Source organism: Tupaia chinensis, unplaced genomic scaffold (assembly GCF_000334495.1).
Source record: "Tupaia chinensis unplaced genomic scaffold, TupChi_1.0 Scaffold000541_1, whole genome shotgun sequence".
In the NCBI taxonomy this organism is placed as follows: Eukaryota; Metazoa; Chordata; class Mammalia; order Scandentia; family Tupaiidae; genus Tupaia; species Tupaia belangeri.
This window is the reverse complement of record NW_006160054.1, coordinates 901,653-919,583: the sequence shown is the minus strand read 5'-3', so window position 1 is coordinate 919,583 and position 17,931 is coordinate 901,653. Positions and strand designations below refer to the sequence as shown.

General features: G+C 38.2%; 2 pseudogenes; both read left to right on the top strand.

The window, feature by feature from the left end:
- The first annotated feature begins 2,552 nt into the window (after positions 1–2,552).
- On the top strand, positions 2,553–3,436 carry LOC102490808 (60S ribosomal protein L5 pseudogene; annotated as a pseudogene).
- Positions 3,437–6,437: 3,001 nt separating this feature from the next.
- Positions 6,438–6,818, top strand: LOC102490385 (39S ribosomal protein L30, mitochondrial pseudogene; annotated as a pseudogene).
- The last annotated feature ends 11,113 nt before the right edge of the window (positions 6,819–17,931 follow it).

Sequence of the window (17,931 nt, the reverse complement as noted above, 5' to 3'; positions counted from 1 at the left end):
ATAATTATCTTTTCATTCCATTATGGATTAAGGCAAATAATTCAGCTTGCTCTTGAACCCAAGAATTTTTAAAAATTATGTCTCTTTCTGTCTCTTTGGTGAGCACACACACCCTATAACAAAAATCTCTAAAAAAAAAAAAAAATTGCTATAGGGCACATGGACTGTCAGGAGTGAGACAGAAAGGGAAAGTGAGACATGATCCCCTAAGGAAGATGGCCACACTGCAATCCTTTTTCCTCCATTCTCCTCCTGAGCTTTTGAGCACACACGCAACACATGCCTGGCATGTTATTCAAGCCGCTGAGTCCAGGACCCCAGCCACACAGTTGGCCATGTGGGATCCAGACCTTAACCTCCACACCATCTGCTGCTTCCCCACAATCAAGAACAACATTTGAAAGAAAGGTTTGCCTAATTGGGCTCAGGTTAGAATCAATAACCTAGTTTCTTAGTGAAGTATTATAGGTCAAGTCCAATTTTGTACTTAATGCACTATCAGGCTCAGTCACAGTGGTGTCCACTGTTAAGAAACTGCTAATGCTAGGACCAGCAGTTGGTGCAATGGCTATGTTGCTGGACTCCCATGTAGTCGACCGTGGTTTGAGTCCCGAACCCAGTGGTTTAAACTCACACTGGGTGTGTGTGAGTGTGTGCCCAAGATCCTGAGAAGAGAATGGAGGAGAAGGGATTGTGGCGTGGCCATCCTCCCTGGGCGGTAATTTCTTGCTTTCTGTCTCTCTGTCTCTCTCTGTCTTTCTGGCGAGAGCATGCACCTTATAGCAAAGACCTCTCCAAAAAAAATTAAATTAAAAAAAAAAGAAACTGCTGATGCCACACAGAAGGCTCAGGTTCAATTCCTGGCTTGACCTGAAAACCAGGCAAAGATGCATGGCATGTATCTGTAGTCCCTTCTACTTCGGAAGCCACGGTAGGAACGTCACAACATAAAAGATCCACCTAAAAAAAAAAGTACTATGAGACATGTCTTCAATTTATGAGAAATATCTGAGCAAATAGTTGAGAAGTGGGAATAAGCAGAAAGAAATCTATGTTGAAATAAGATGGAGGGAGAGTATTTCAGGAATACTTTGCATCAGAGCTCTGCTTGCACAATTTTTTTTCAAATACAATAATTCTGGGAGACATTCTACTTATTTTAGAGATAAGAAAATTAAGGCTCAGCAATGTTGAATAGTCTGACTAGTATTATTCAACCAATATTCAAGTCAATTCTGTTAATTCTAAAATCCACACACTTTCTTTTGCACCACATAGATATCTAATAACAAGGGAAAAGTTTAATATAAATGACAAATTATCTATTTGGGGGAATTTTTTTTTCTTTTTATTTATTTAATTTTATTTTTTTTTGAGAGGTTTTGCCGTAGGGCGTGTGCACTCGCCAGAAAGATGGAGAGAGACAGAGAGACAGAGAGCGAGAAATCACTACCCGGGGGAAATAACCACACCACAATCCCTTCTTCTCCGTTCTCCTCTCAAGATCTTCGAGGCACACACACACACACACATCCAGCGTGAGTTTAAGCCACCGGGTCCAGGACTCGAACTGTGGTTGACTACATGGGAGTCCAGTGACATAGCCATTATGCCATCTGCTGGTCCCCTATTTCTGAGACTATTATAAAACATTAAAATTATACTTTCGAAATCCAACATCATAGAAAACATAAGCGATAATTATTTCATCAATAAAATAATTTCAAATTATATCCACCTGGTGATTACTGCTATATGAAAATTTTGAAAAAATAATTTGCTAAAATGTATGAAGAATTCTAAATATAATTCTTATTATTGTTTTAAAGATATTTATTATATATATATATTTATACATATAGAGAGAGGAGGAGAATGCCTGTTTCTTGTTTCTTGAATATAGTCAAAATGAATGTTTTAGGATACATTTAAGTTAGTTGAGAATGTATATATATATACTTTTTATTACTAGAGGGCACTCACTAGAGAAAGAGAGAGAGAGCCCACCAAAGAAGTATAGTCACTTCACGATCCTCCTTCTTTCATTTCTCCATCTTGTCAGGTTTTGGGGCACACATGCATACATGCCATGGATGTCTTAGAAACTTATGTATTTATCTATTTGTTTGTTGTGGTTTTCAAGCTACTAGGTACAAGACTTGAACCATAGTCGACCATGTGGGAATCCAATCCCTTGACCCCCATGCCATCTGCTGGCCCTATGAGAATGCATTAAAAAAAAAAAAAAAAAAAAAAAGACAGAGAAACAGAAAGTGAGAATTCACCCTCAAGGAAGAATGGCCAAGCTACAATCCCTTCTCCTCCATTTTCCTCATGGGATCCTGGACACAGACACACATGTGCCAGGCAGAGTTTAAACCACTGGGCTCAGGGCTCAAACCATGGTCAACTACATGAGAGTCCAGCAAAATAGCCTTTATACCAATGCTGCTCCCAAGAATCCATTTTTAAGTAACAGATTTAAATGTGTTATCTCGGTAGTGCTTGTGGGCCTGTAGGTCAACTACAGCCATGGGTCTCTCTTCCATGGGATGAGATTCGTTAAAGTTGTCAAGAATAAGACTTACTTTAAGAGATACCAAGTGAAATATATAAGACAACGAGAGGGTAAAACTGATTGCTATGTTTGGAAATGCTTGGTGATCCAGGATAAAAATAAGTACAACACACCCAAATACAGGATGATAGTTGATGTAACAGAGATAACATTTGTCAGATTGCTTATGCCCGGATAGAAGGGGTTATGACAGTCTGCACAGCTTATGCACATGACCTGCCAAAACACGGTGTGAAGGTTGGCCTGACAAATTATGCTGCAGCATATTGTACTGGCCTGCTGCTGGCCCGCAGGCTTCTCAGTAGGTTTGGCATGGACAAGACCTACAAAGGTCAAATGGAAGTGACGGGAGATGAGTACAATGTAGAAAGCATCAATGATCAACCTTGCACCTTCACCTGCTATTTGAATGTAGGCCTGGCCAGAACTACCACCGGCAATAAAGTTTTGGGGTCCCTGAAAGGAGCAATGGATGAAGGCTTATCTATTCCTCACGGTACCACCCAATTCCCTGGTTATGATTCCAAAAGCAAAGGATGTAATGCAAAAGTCCATCAGAAGTACATCAAGGGCCCGAATGTTGCAGGCTACGTGCGTTACCTAATGGAAGAAGATGAAGACACTTACAAGAAACAGTTCTCTCAGTACATAAAGAATATTGTAACTCCAGACATGACGAAGGAGATGTATAAGAGAGCTCACACTGCTATACGAGAGAACTCAGTCTATGAAAAGAAGCTCAAGGAAGAAGTTTAAAAGAGGTGGAATCATCCCAGAATATCCCTTGCACAGAAAGATCGTGTAGCCCAGAAGAAGGCAAGCTTCCTCTGAGCTCAGGAGCAAGCTGCTGAGAGCTAAACCAAACAATTTTTATGACATTATTCCAGATAAAGACAATAAACTTAACAACAAAGCAGGGGAAAAAAGTGTTATCTCATGTAATCCTCACAAATATATAAAGTGGTATCATTATGATTCAAATTTTACAGTTGGGGAGACCGAAGAAGAGCTAAGGTAACTTACCTGCGGTAGTTCAGTTATACAACTCATTGCTGATGGAGGCAGGTGTGAACCGTCAGCTCACTTTTTTGCCACAGAACCTATGCTGCTCATATTTAAGAAAGGTGGAAGATATCAGTTATTCTTACTTTATGAAAATGAAAAGTGGATCATGATAAATTGTATAACAGTGACAAAAATGACAGCTAATATGAAATATTGAGGAAGTAGCAAAGACAGACCAAACAGCATAGAACAAAAAAATAACAGTCATTCCAAAAGGGTCTCTAACACTAACATGGCATCACAAAGGCAAATCATGAATAGAGAACAACTTTAACACATCTGATTGAGGGTAACAAAAATAAATTAATAAATATATTGAGAGTGATATTGAAAGAAACTGCTGAACAGTTATGGATGCCAAGGGGAAATCGTGGAGAAAAAATGAGAATTCTGTACATAAAAACAAATGACAGAGAAGTCTGATAGGACCAAGTAGGAGAGAGATGATGTAAAGAAGACAATGGGAGAGAAAATCATGTACTTGATGTTTTTGTGTATTTTATAATTATCCCTAGATAGAATATACCATGAATTGCATTGAACTAAGTTTTATCTAAATGAGAATTTCTATATGCTTTGGTAACAAAAAATTCTGTCCTACAGGTCAGAAATTTATCTTCCAATCTTGCTTTGCCACTCTCCACATAACCTCAGGCAATAACTCAGCCTCCCCAACCTCATCAAGTTTCCTAATTTGCCAAAGAGGAGGTTAGAAAAGTCTCTAAACTCAGCCTATAGGTGAGTAGTTTCTGAGCTTTATTTTACCAATTGTTGTTTGAGCATAGTGACAAACGAAGTATGCACAGCAGAGATGAACTAGATTTAGTACTGACATTTATGATAGCTGTCTAAATAAAATGCCTATTGTTGCATACAAAAAGCAACTTGGATCAGTATTTCTCCCTAGTGCTTGCTAACGCTCTTTTACTTATGGCTAATTGTTTTAATATCCCCAATTTGAGCTGCACATTCTGAAACTCAAGGGCAGTGCAGGAAAAGGAGCAGCTTAAAGGCAGGCAGAATGTGTCTGAAAGTCCTTTTCTGACCCTTGCTGAAGAATGTACTTCATTTTCTAGCATGTCAGCTTATTTATCTCAGGACTAGTCTTATTTATTTAAAAAATTATGATGAAAATGAATAAAATAAATTATTTAGTCCACTGATTATTTATTTAGTCCACTGATTGCCACCTGGTAAGAATGTTAATAAATGACAGCTATTACAGGGTGCCCCACCACAGTGGGGTTAATGAGTAATACCTTATCAGTTGAGTGGCAGTTCAAATTTGAGAGACTGGGAGAAATAAACCAGGCAAGTGTCCGTTTTCCCATTACAGAGACAAACTACAAAGTGGAAATATGCAAAAAGAAAAAATCTTGGGAGAGATAGATGACAAAAACACAAAGAAATCAACACAAGAGAAAAGAGAATGCAGATAAATGTGGGAGAAAAGACAAAGCTAAGATGAAAGCTATTTTGATTCTGATTCAAGTATGCGACTGATAAAGCCCTGGCCATTTTCAGACAGGGTGGATAGTCGTCGCTGAATTTAGTCGTCGCTGAATTTAAAAATGATCCCAAGAACATACCGCCCTAAATTATGGCTTTAATGTTCTTTATGTAAAGTCAATGGCAATTTAAAAAGCTTTAGCTACAACAGGAGAACTACTGCAAATGGTTCTAAATAAATTTGCTCACATACTGTTTCCCGCTGAGTAAAGCAGACACCAACGAGAAGGAAAGTCCCTGGTTCCCTGATGTCTTCATATATATCCCAGCGACTGCTACATAGGGCCATCAGGGTCACCCCAAACTGCAAAGGCATTGTTTTATTCTGTAAGGACTGAAATGAATGCTTGAGAACCAACCCAAGCTCTAGGCTGGAAATGTATTCGTTAGCACTCACAGATCGAGTAATGTAAATGATTAATGTAAACGAGCTTTCTGGTCTTCCTGACAATGTTGTTACTTTTCTCTGCCTGAAAAGTCCTGTTTTTCGCAGTTCGCACAGTTTCTAAGTCTCAGTTCCCATGGCACCATCGCTGTGAAGAATGTTCTCTCTAGAACCACAAATGAAGTGATTGTTTCCCACCTCTGGAGCCTCCGATACCATTTACACTTTCCTTATGACATCTATAAGGGGTCTTCAAAAGGTTCAGGAAAATGTACATTATGAGAAACTATACAAAGATTTCAAAATTTTTCGCACCAAAATAAATTTATACTTAATTTTATTTTCTACAAACTCTTTCAAGTACCCTTTTACTTTGCTTTCTACCATGTAGGTAGTTGATTGCCTCTCGTTCCCTCATCAGGTTGTATACTCCTTTAGAAGAGAGACTTGATTTACTATTCTTTGTTCACAACTATTACCGAGTACACATTTTCCCATGCTGTAAGTACTATGTTTCCCCTAACATCTCATTATTTTTATTTCAGTAAATATTCATTTATGTGATGTATTAATACAGTAGGCAACCTTTAAAACTCTATAGTATTGTGTGCCAATGTCACCCCATTGAAGATAATAATTTCAAAACATAATAGACTTTTTTTTTTAACTTTTCTGCTTTTGCTACAGGGCATATGCGCTCACCAGAGAGACAGAGAGATAGAGAGAAAGAAGAGGTTAGAGTTAGAATTTTGCACTGGGTGATTCTTCCCCTGCTCAACTTCCCTTTGGTGGAAAAGCTGGGTGTTTTAGTGGACCCTGCTTTAGAAGAGAACAGTTCCTACATTTATGACAGGGATGTTCCACTCCGTAGTTCAGAGGTCCCCAAGCAGACTCTAGACTATGACAAAAGATGTAGAGTCTCTCATTTGTACAGACTGGATTCATTACAAGTTTACCAGGTCAAGAATACCAGGTAAAGTATTTCAACCTTCAGCTGCCAATCATGAAAAATACGGCAGGGACCCACAGCACCCTCATAAACTGCATATTGTTACCAGAATAAAAAGTATAAGACAGCGTCCATACTGGGGAAAAGATACAATAAAGATGTTCAGATTAGAAAAAGCACGTACCCCTCAAGCCCATAAGAATAGCCCTTCAGTGAATGCAAAACTAAAAGTAGTCAAACATTTGATAAGAATTCAGCCCCTGAAGTTGTCCCAAGGACTTCCCACAGAGGAGTTTATGTCCAACACGTGCCTCAAGAGCACAGGGAGTTAGCAGTACAGTGGCCTCTGAAGCTCATGGAGCTCGAAGCAGTGAAGTCCTGATGCCAGAGCAGCTTCACATTAGAAAATGCAAATCTTTGTTATTTAAAGATGGTGAGAAAGTATTTCATTAAAATATGTTATAAATAACAAAAAAAAAAAAAAAGAAAGAAAGAAAGAAGAGGAAGCACCCCCCCCCCAATGGAGAATGATCATGCCACAATCCCTTCTCTTCCGCCTCTCCCTCCTTTCAGGATTTTAGATATGCATGCACACACACGTGGCATGTTTCTCAAGTGGCTCGGTCCAGGACTCAAACTGCAGCGTCAGCCATGTGGAATCTGGCTGCTTTAACCACCAGGGCATGGAAATGCCCCAAGTATGCATTTTTAAAAACTTTATTATGTACATTTAAGGTATACAATGTAATGTTATAAGAAACATGTACATAGTAAAATAGTTATTACAGTGGGACAAATTAGCATTTTTGTTGAGTAAATGCTATATTCCAAAAATGCATCAGTGGTGCAGGACAGTTTTAGATGTTAAAAAATGTGACAAAACTTTATTAGCAGGCCTTAATAGGAAGTATGGGTGTTGTGGGTGGGTAGCACATGAAAGGAAGAATTCATTCTGCAAGAGGGAGGAGTAGCAAGATGGCTTCAGAGGAGAGAGAGCATCATGACCAAATCTGGAGAACAGCTAGAGATGCACTACCTGGGAAGGGGTGGAGGTTGCCCAGCACGAGTGAACAATTTGAGAGACATGAAAGCCTGTGGAAGGCCACCAGATATCACCTGTCATTTTTGACGTTCTGTGGCTATTTTAAGAACTCGATAAGCTCTTTGACAGGATCACTCCAGAAAAATCAATAAATATATATAAGAGAGAGAGTTAATCTGCATAATTTTGGCAGAGGCCCAAAGGTCCAAACCTTGGTTCCATATTACCCCATAGTTCAAATTAACCAATACAGTATCTGCAAAAACTGATTTTGAAATCATCATGTAGCATGAAGTTATATTAATACAAGAGGTTTAGAGGAGGAAGATGTTATCACGAGGCAAGAGAATTGCATGGGGCTCAGGTGTTCCTCTCACTGCTTCATCTGGGGAAGGAGAAGGCTGGAGCCAAATGGCAGGGCTGAAGGGATCTGCTTAGAGTACAGGCACTCCTCACTTAAGAAAGGGCCCAACTGTTCCCATGACTAGGTCATTAAGAGAATTTGTCGCTAAGTGAGGAGCTTAAAGGCACATGTTTTGTGATGTGTCATGGCACCATAGAGTATGTGTTTTTCAACTGGTTATTAAACAACACTGCATTAAAATAATAGAATCTGGGGACCAGCAGTTAGCGTAATGGCTATGTCACTGGACTCCCACGTAGTCGACCGCGGTTCGAGTCCCGGACCTGGTGGCTTAAACTCATGCCGGGCGCGTGTGCGTGCCTGCCCAAGATCCCGAGAGGAGAATGGAGAAGGGATTGCGGCATAGCCATCCCCCCTGGGAGGTGATTTCTCGCTTTCTATCTCTCTGTCTCTCTCTGTCTGTCTGGTGAGCGCACACGCCCTATAGCAAAAACCTTTCCAAAAAAAGAAAGAAAAAATAATAGAATCTGTCCATACCAAAAGCATACAATATATAAGCAGCAGAAAGTGACAAGACACATCACAACACAATAATATAAATCTGGTACATTTTTTTAATCCCAAGTGCTTCTATTGATATACAATAAAGTTCACATTTATAAACAAAATATGTGGTCTTGTGTGATTCTGAATTCTTTGTGTAGTGAGTAATAATTGGCTGCGGGAATGAGACAAAGACTGAAAAGAGGGATTTTCTGTGCTGGAGAACCAGTCATAAAACCAAGGAGTCTTTTAAACAGGTAGATCGTTAGGGGAAGAGCGACTGTACTTGAAAGACAGGAACTGAGCTCCATCTCATGATCAAGAAACAGCAAGACATGGAGAGACTGGAGGCAGTATGGCGAAGAAAGACTAGAAGAACTGTGAATGAGCTGCATTTCTGCAAAGATGGGTGAGTGCTATCTTGAACCCAAGTGTGCCAGAGTAGGGAACTGGCCTAGTGTCTCTTTGAAAGGGACTGTTCAAAATTAGTCAGTGAGGAAGGAAGTAAGCAAAATGGAGCAGGAAGAAGGTGGACTTCCAAAGACTGGATGGTCAAGTGGCCAGCCATAAGGAAGAGGGCACCTGATGTTCCCAGTGATAGAATTTCTAGAAACCCACAAATTTCTTAAACCTCAGAAGCAAAATCCTGATAAGCATCAATATCAGATCTCAACAATATTAGCCTAAGTCCCTTCTTCAAATTTCCTCTCCACTGGTGAGGTCTGAATGGGCCAGAGCCTTAGCTAGTAAGTAGATGAAGAGCTGACAAAAGAAGGAGAAAAGTCCATGAGCCTTGTAGAGTAAAGCCTTATCCAGCTAGGGCAGAGGAAAGTTTTCAATTAGAGAAGTGTTGCAGTTTTGAGTGTTACACTGGACTGGACTGTTAAATAAAAAACAAATCTAGATTTTGTAAGAAGAGACTTTATTCAGAAGAATTATTGCCAGATGAAGAAAGAGACTATTGCAGTGAAGGAAGAGGGTTACTGTAGCAGACAGAGCACCTGCAAAATCCACCAGTGTATCAAGAATTAGACAATGTTGCTGTTGTAGAGAGGAGCAGAAAGAACATATTGGCAAGTGGGAAGAAAGGGTGGTAGAGTCAGAGAGTGGATCATAGAGTACTTTCCTTCTGTTTCAAAAGTATCCAGCGTATTCTCAGGAGAGTGCCTGTGGCACAGGGCAAAGGTAAGCCAAAATCCAGGTCTGGAGAAAGGAGAGAAACAATCGAAGTGTGATTAACAAACATTTTGCTCTGATTGACTTGTGAGAACAAGCAAATCAATGAATCGTTTATAAAGCAAAGAATGAAAATTTGAAGGGTCTGTATATAGCCGTATGCATGTGAATGAAGGGCCTCCTTCAGTCTTATCTAAGTCATATGAAGAAGGGTGGTAGTTTTCAATAACCTGTTTTCCCAGACACAAAAGCCAGTTGTGCTTATTCAGAACTGACTGAAGAACATGTTCTATTAATTTTAAGTTTGAGTATTTTCTTTTACATGAGCCGACCAATATAGTATGGTTAATTATCAACAGTCTTAAACAGAAAGATAATTTTGGCAGAGATTCATAAAAATCTCATTCCACAATATTTTCAGAAAATTAAAATACAAATATTTCTGGGGCCAGTAGATGTTGTAGTGGTTAAGGTGCTGGACTCCCACATGGCCAGCTGCAGTTCAAGACCCATAGCTGGCAATTTGAAAATCACACTGGGCACTTGTGTGTGTGTGTGTGTGTGTGTGTGTGTGTGTGTGCTCAGAATCCTGAGAAGAGAATGGAAGAGAAGAGATTGCAGTGTGGCCAATCCCCTTGGGGAGGTGACTTCTCACTTTTCCTCTGTCTATCTCCAGTGAACACATGTGCCCTAAGGAAAAAAAAAAAAAAAAAAAAAACCCTTAAAAAATACAATAATTCCAAGTGGTCAAAGACTGACAGAATGGAATTAACTCAACTTCTGCTTGTTTATCTTTATAGATACTGAGTTATCAGTGTTTACTTTAAATCTATTGAATATGTAAAACAACAGGATGGAGAGATAAAAATCACATATTTGAATGTGTATCATACTTGAATACGCCCATTCTCTTCTGTGTGGGACAAAGGCAACATCTGTATGTGTCAGGGACAGACTATCTAACTGTAAGTTCTCTGTATTAATATCTATATGCAACACAATGTTTATTAACCTATGAATAACACAAATATGCTAATTTGAAGCTGCTGTAATTTAAAGTTACTTTGGAAACTAAATAGCAAGACCAGTAACTCTTTAAAATTTATGCCAATAAAGGATCTTTTAGAGAAGAAGCATTTCATGACTGGCATTGTTTAGAACGATAGGTGCTGATATAATAACACAAATGATCTTTTAGTCATTTACATTATTGTTTCTGAGTGTACTAAATTGAAATGTTTTCCTTAATTTCTTGTGACCAAGCTGAAAGTTTCCACAGTCCTGCTCTTGAATCCTTCCCAGAGAAGAGAAGAGAAAATCGTAACTAACATTCCCCTAGTAATGACTGGGCCAATCAGGATTGTAGATTTTTGTGCAAGAATAACCAACCCTTAAAGAGATTAGTTCACCATTTTAAGATGAAGAATACTGGCATAATTGCCAAACTTTATACTGCAAAGAAAGTGGTAAAATTGGAATTTGACGAAGGGTCTTATGAGACTCCAAAGCATTATACTCTCTAATACAATGTGGGTTTTCATTTTGTTTGTTTACTTTGCTACAGAGAATGTACACTGGCCAGAGAGAGGGACAGAGAAAGAGAGAGAAAGTGAGAAAACACTTGCGTGGGGGATGGCCACACACCATCCCTTCCTCTCCATTCTCCTCTCAGTACTTCAGGCGCACACGCACATGCCCAGCATGTCCCTCAGGCTGACAGGTCTGGGACTCAAATCCCACAGTTGGCTGTGTGGGATCCAGCCACCCCACCCACCACTCGCTGGCCCAAACACAATGTTTGTTGATGAAGGATGAAAGAGAGGTGAGTTTAAGCCTGTGGAGACTTTTAGATGGCATGTAATTGTGCTTAAGCTTTGGCCGTGTTGGGGAAATGGAGGGAGAAACGTGGGGTGATACTGTAAAGTCAGGATGGACCAAATCTGACAATGTATTGGATATGGGAACAAAAGAGGTAGTTAAATCCAGTTTTAAAATCCTGGGAACAGAGCCAGATAATGTCTAAGAAACTGATAACTAGTAGTTACCAAAACCCGACTGAAATTACAGTTAAATGGGGAAAAAAAAAAATCTATCTAGCAGGACTCCTATTAGAGACAAGTAAGCAGAAGTAGAGGACATACCTGGATAAGCTGCTTGGGAGTGATAAAGGACATTCTCTAGAAACAATAGATGATCACGAGTCGCCTTCTAAAACTGGGAAGTCTAGTTAACTGTGTAAATTTCAGTTTGTCTTGTAGGAAATGCAAATTTGGAGGCAGAGCTGAATTGCTCAGAACAGTGAAGAGTCTAAGGTATCTATGATTGTCAGCGCCATGCATCATACATCCCACCTAGAACCTCAGTCTCTCTTCTAAATAAAGAATAAAATACATTTTCCCAATATAATGGTTTAAGACACCATCAAAGTACCAGCTTTCCAAGTGCGTGTACAGCATGGTATCCCTCTAAGGGAAGTGTTACTTGAAAAATAGGTAAGGTAGGTGGAGAGATAGACAGCATAACAGATCAAAGGAGCAGGTTTTCAAGGGTCTGTCTACACATCCATCGTAAGCAATTTAGGGTCCTTCTGTTTGTGCTGCTTGGATCAATGGCATTTTTACAGGCAGCACACTCAAGATAGTTCTTTCTGACGCTGTTGACACTGTTTCTTTTCTGATGCATTTGGTACCCTCCCATCTACTATGTGCACTGGTTTTTACATGTAACAATAGTTAGAGTAGGTTATGTACACCTTTCTAGCAATCTTCTGGTTGCATTCCCATGGATCCCCACTGGCCACCTGCAGGGAGGAAACTGCAGTGACATCAACTGCCACTATGGGGCAGCAGGATGCTATTTCCCTGCACATCTCAGCATCACTGGAGGTTGACAATACTGACTAAACGCTCTCATTCCCTATCTATTTATATATTTAAACACACACACACACATTTTTATGGCTGATTCTTAGATGATAAGTCTATTTGCCTGACTCTTAAATTTTATCAAGTTAAAAAAATCCTATATCTTCTCTACATATAAAGAAACGTAATGCCTTGTATCTTAGTCTTTGACGATATATACCAATGTGGCTAGATGGTGTAAAGTGTATTCATGTTGGGTAAATTCAATTTATAAGCTAAGTGATGTATAGTTATTGAATGTACAAAGTAAACTTAAATAACACAAAAATTGAAATATGGATTTCTAGGGGGAAAGAAGATATTAAGCAAGTCATATTCTATTACCACAGTAGTGACAAAGAAATTAATAAAAAGACAGTTAAAATCAATCAATCAATGAATCAATCATTTACAGGATAGTTTATGTCCATCATTTGCAGAGGATTCTGGGGATCATTTAAATTGTGACAAGTTTACTTTTTCCCCACACCTTAAGAATCGCATTCCCCTTTTAGTTGCACTAAGCATTTACTAACATTCATGTATGCTAAACACAGTTCTACGTACTTTATATATATTGGCTCATTTAATCTTCATAATTCTTGGAGGTAGCTTTGAGTTCCCACCTTTTTAAGTTGGTAAGACCAGTCAAAGGGCCAGCAGGTGGCATGGTGGTTGAGATGCTGGACTCCCATATGGCTGACCATGGTTCAAGTTCCCAACCTGGCGGCTTGCTTTCTCACTCTCCCTTTCTCACTGTCAAGTCTCTCTCTGGTCAAAATTGAAGAATAATGATAATAAAAATTAAAAATGAATCTTAAAAAAAGAGAAAGGACAAATGTTAAAAAACAATAACATTGCTAATAAGGGATGCTGGGACTTGAGCCTAAGTAATATTGTCTAGCCCTAGTTGGTTCTCTGAACCATCTCTCTTTTTGTTCATAAAATTTGAGACAGGTCCTAATAATAAGAAGAATGTAATTTAACAATCAAAATGTGATAAATTCCACTTTGGTACCATGAAAACCTATGAACATTAGGATGATATGGAAGACATACAATAATCACAAGTTACAACATAATTCAACAAGACCCATCCCTGAAATGTGGAGCAAACTATAAAAGACAGGGAAGAAAAGCTACTTTGAAAGGGTTAAGGATTCCAGAAGGCTGTAATAGCAGGTTTGCAATCAAGGGCCACTGTAAAGAAACAGCAGGAGGGGGGAGGTAATCTTGGTCATGCTGTGAGTACACAAGTCTTTAGTTTAGAACTGTGTCAAACCACCCAGAAAGCTGTGTTTAGACTTTGTTCTGTTTCAGAATGGACATGGTATTTTTTCTGAAACAGGAAAACTGATGATCAACTTAGCATTTGATTCAATGGTATCCATTTGAAAAGTTGGACTGAGTTTTTTGCTAATAAGGTTTACTCAGAATAAGTCTAGCTTACTCAGAATAAGTCTATTTTTTCCATAAAAATAAAATAAAAATTATCCATATCATTTAGCAGCAAAAAGCTTTTGAACCCACCGCCCAAGTAAAACCACAACATTCTTCAACTCTGCTTTCTGGTATGTCAATTAATCTAGTTTAAAAAGAAGAAAGAGAAAGACAAAATAAAGAAAAAGACAGACTGATTTTTAAATATATACTACTTTAGTGTTCCACTGCCTAACTCCCTTCATACATTTGAGAGATCCATTTAGACCATCCATGCTCTTTTGTTCACATTTATGGGCATATCCTGGTTTTTCGAGGTACAGAACAAAGTCTCTAAGGAGCATCGTTCTTGCAATTATATGTTTCCAAGCAGGAAAGCCAAATCTTGAGGTTTGGAAGAGCTAAATGAAAATGGTATTGGCAATCATTTCTATAGCAAGTTGATCCAATCTGAAAATAAGTACTTTATTTTTGTACATGCCATGCCCTCTAACAGTCCTTCCTGAGTCCTGATTGATTCATGCAAATAACAAAAGGCTAGGTTTGGGGGAGAAAGACTCAGAAATACTACTGAGGTGTTTAACCTCCTAAAAAGGACACTAGTTCAGGGAAATTCTGCTCTTATGGAACATCATTTCTACTCACTAGGAAAAAAACTGAGAAAGGGGGAAATGTAGAGGTTTCCTGTTTTAAAAAAATAAAAAGCCAACACCCTGAAAAGTAAAATCCATTGCTCAGTGGTTTCTTCTGAGGACTCGCTGAATGGCAGTATCAGATTTTTCTCAGTTTTGAGCTGCTGCAAAACTAGCAGGTGGACACTTCTCACTGGAATCAATACTTGTTTTTTAAAACTGTGTTCTGATGCTAGCAAATAATTTCCTTCTAGTTCACACCAGTATTTCTATTCAGTACATAGATATTAATACAAAATTGGGTAACTTTAGGAGAATTTGACTTTTAAAGCATATTTTCTTTTTTTTTTGAGAATTATTTTATTTAACTTTATTTACTTATTTATTTTAATTTGACCAGAGAGGGAGGGAGCGAAAAAGAGAGAGACAGAGAGAAAGAAAGTGAGAAAGCAAGCCACCAGGTCCAGGACTCACACTGTAGAGGAGCATGTTAGAGTCTACCACCCTCGATCACTACGCCACCTGCTGGTCCCTTAAAGTACATTTTCTAAGTAACTTTTCCTCTAACAGAGACCCATAACCTTGTTATAGATTTTCTCAGTTGACTCCACTGTATACTCATCTGTTTATAAAAGCATTAATTCTCACATTCTGAATGCTAAGTGGAACCAATAGTTTCCTTGCTTCTTCTCTCAGTCAAACCTGATTACCTATAATACAAAATGTCAAGCCTGCTCCTTTCTCCCCAGCACCGCCCACCACTAAGCACTGTGACTGTTTTCACAAGGGACTCATAATACACTTTTCTTTCTGCTTCAACTTGGCCAGTGCCCTCCTTTTAGATGAAAGATACTCACTCTATGTTAAAATGGTACAGAATTAAAATTTTTATTCTTTCTTTGTTTTTTGTTTGTTTTTTGTTTTTCTTGTTTTTTTTTTGTTTGTTTTGTTTTGTTTTGTTTTGTTTTGTTTTGCTACAGGACGTGTACACTTGCTGGGACTGGGGAAGAGAGAAAGCACTCCCTGAAGGGTATGGCCAGGCCACAGTTCCTTCTCCTCCATTCTCCCCTCAGGATTTGGGGCATGCATGCTCATGCGCCTGGCATATTTTTTAAGTCACCAGGTCTTGGCCTTGAACCACACAGGGAGACATCTGAGATCCAGCCATCTTAACCACTATGCCACTGGCAGGTCCCCAAATCCTTTCTAATTAAATATATTTCTTCTCATACTTCATAAAGATTTTCTAATCTCAGTGTGAGTTTCCTAGAAGGAAAATCATGGAATTTCTCAAAAATGTCAATGTTATTAAAATGAGATTCTCAGACATCCTCTCATCTGAGATGAAAACAAAACTGAAAACCCAAATCCTTTGAAAGAAAAGAATGGCATCTTTGCTTATGTTCATAACAAGCATAAAATAAAGTTAAAAAATGAATGAACAGTCAGTCTTTCAACCGGGAAGAAACAAAGACTTCATAGAAAAAAACATAAGAATGTAATGGTTCCTATAAAAACATCCTCTGTGAAAATATTGCCACCCACCATCATTTTTTTTTCTTTTGTGAACTACAGCATAGTTTTTCAAAGAATTTTTGGCATCTCTAGATGATAAATTATGTGAATTATTGTTGGATCAAAATTCCTTTGAAATAACTGCAGGTGTTCAAGATCCTGTCAGAGCAAATGTATTTTAAGTACCCCGAAGACGCTGACACCCGGCCATTTCTCAGGCTTCTCTGAGGTAGAGCTCCTGTTGGGAGAGGCTTTGTTTAAAATTGGAGACATATGGAGGGCTACCCAGTGAAGACAGGAGGAAGCCTATCCAACTGGCACACAATTAGAATCTGACTCCGTCTGATCGAAGCACATATTTGAGGGGATGATTTTTCTACTATGATTTCTCTACTTTATTTATTCTTAATTCATATGAGAATACTACCAGAGAATATCTTTTTGCTAGATTGCAAACTACAACTTCTTAAAAACAATTTAATTGAACATAAGAATATTAATTATCATGTGGTCTGTACTAGAAAAATCATCTGTAGTATCATTTTATTTTCTTTGGGAGTTCTCTATAGAAAATGAGTTTAAAGATATTGTTTTCTGTTTAGTATAAGATGTACAACTTAACAGGTGCTTTTGCTTATTGAAAAAACCAAGAATGAATTAATGCTTTCTGGTATTTTAAGAAAAAAGGAAGGAAACTAAATATCAGGTTGTCAGAAAAGGCATGATGTATTTTTTATGCAAAAATGCATTATGACTTTTCCAACAACCCAATACAAGGGATCTTCAAAGAGTGCATCCCAAACATATTATGAAAAAACTATGCATAAATTTGCAATATTTTTGTACCCAAATAGATATACATACATACTTTAATTCCATTTTCCATGAACCTTTTGAAGTCTACTTGTGTATATATAACAAATTATAAGTCATATGTCTTAAGTGTATCACATATCTCATTAAATTCTTACATGATAGAGGACAGTTATTATCATTCACATTTTTCTATCAATATTAGAAAAATTGAGGATCAGGAAAGTTAATTTTTCCAATATCACACAAATATTATTTTTTTAATTATTATTTTTTTAATTTTATTATTATTATTATTATTTTTTGGAGAGGTTTTTACCATAGGGCATATGTGCTTGCCAGACAGATAGAGAGAGATAGAAAGACAGAAAGCAAGAAATCACCCCCCCCAGAGGGGATGGTCACGCCGCAATCCCTTCCCCTCTATTCTCCTCTCGGGATCTTGGACACGCACACACATGTGCCTGGTGTGAGTTTTAAGCCACTGGGTCCGAGACTCAAACCGCGGTCGAGTACATGGGAGTTCAGCGACATAGCCATTACGCTAACTGCTGGTCCCCCAAATATTATTTATTTGTTTATTTTTTACACTTACAGGAACAAAAGACAATACACTTAAGAAAACCAAATTAAAGGTAAACGGATTAGAAAACAGAGGCATTATTTGCAGATAATGATTGCCCACATAAAAAAAAAATCCATGAATATCAACCAAAAAAATTAGAGAAGGTAAAAGATGTTCACTAAGGTGACCACATAAAACAATTATACAAAGCTGTAGACTATTTTCCACCCCAAAAACAACCATCTGGAAAATATTAGAAAACAGATTTGCAATTTATAGCTGCCAAACACATGCAATACCAAGAATAAACTCATAGGACATGTAAAATTAATTATAAAACTCTACTGAAGGGTTTTTTTTGTTTTTTTCTTCATGTCTTTCTTTTTTTTCCAGACCCTCAGTACAAATTGAGTGGGAGATTTGCAATGTATCTCTTTCTTTCTTTCTCTCTT